This window comes from Galeopterus variegatus, unplaced genomic scaffold (assembly GCF_000696425.1).
Source record: "Galeopterus variegatus unplaced genomic scaffold, G_variegatus-3.0.2 Scaffold171, whole genome shotgun sequence".
Taxonomy (NCBI): Eukaryota; Metazoa; Chordata; class Mammalia; order Dermoptera; family Cynocephalidae; genus Galeopterus; species Galeopterus variegatus.
Genome location: NW_007726282.1, coordinates 879912 through 880459, shown reverse-complemented (window position 1 = coordinate 880459; position 548 = coordinate 879912). Strand labels below are relative to the sequence as shown.

Sequence of the window (548 nt, the reverse complement as noted above, 5' to 3'; positions counted from 1 at the left end):
CCAGTAGCTACAGCAGCAGTAATTCCTATTCCAGCAAGCAAAGGAATAAATTGTATAGCTCTTTTTACTCTTCCTGCTATATATTCGAAAGTAGGAATGGGTACAGGCTCAGCTCCAGGTATAACATCAACATCAGGAAGAAGAAGAGCCAAGACACATAATCCTGTCCAGTTAGTGGGCAGCTGGGTATAAGCTCGATTGCTGCCACAAACAAAAACCGAACTATTATGAGCACATAAAGGGGTAGAAATGTTGATTATTGATTGAAAACTTGCAAAAGCTGCAAAGCCTACATCAATTTCAAAACTATTATTAATAGAAGGAGAAAGGAAACAGGTAACATTATAAAACTGTAAAGGTTGTACTTGGAAGGGACTAGTTAAAGGACATCGACCATTGATAGAATAATTAAGGGATGAATATGGAAAGGCCACAGGTATAGACTGTCCCATGACCAAGCACAACCAACAATCTTGAGCAAGGCCAGGGTTAGTTGTATTAAGCAATTTATAAGTGGCATAAAGGAGGTGAGAGGTCAGAGGATCTAA

The 548-nt window shown here is 39.2% G+C and overlaps 1 long non-coding RNA gene across 1 annotated transcript in view; it reads left to right on the top strand.

Moving 5' to 3' along the window:
• The first annotated feature begins 379 nt into the window (after positions 1-379).
• Positions 380-548, top strand: part of LOC103581301 — a 1773-nt gene continuing 1604 nt past the window's right edge. The window contains exon 1 of the long non-coding RNA XR_549645.1: positions 380-534. This is a non-coding gene — a long non-coding RNA (uncharacterized LOC103581301). The remainder of the gene's footprint in view (positions 535-548) is intronic.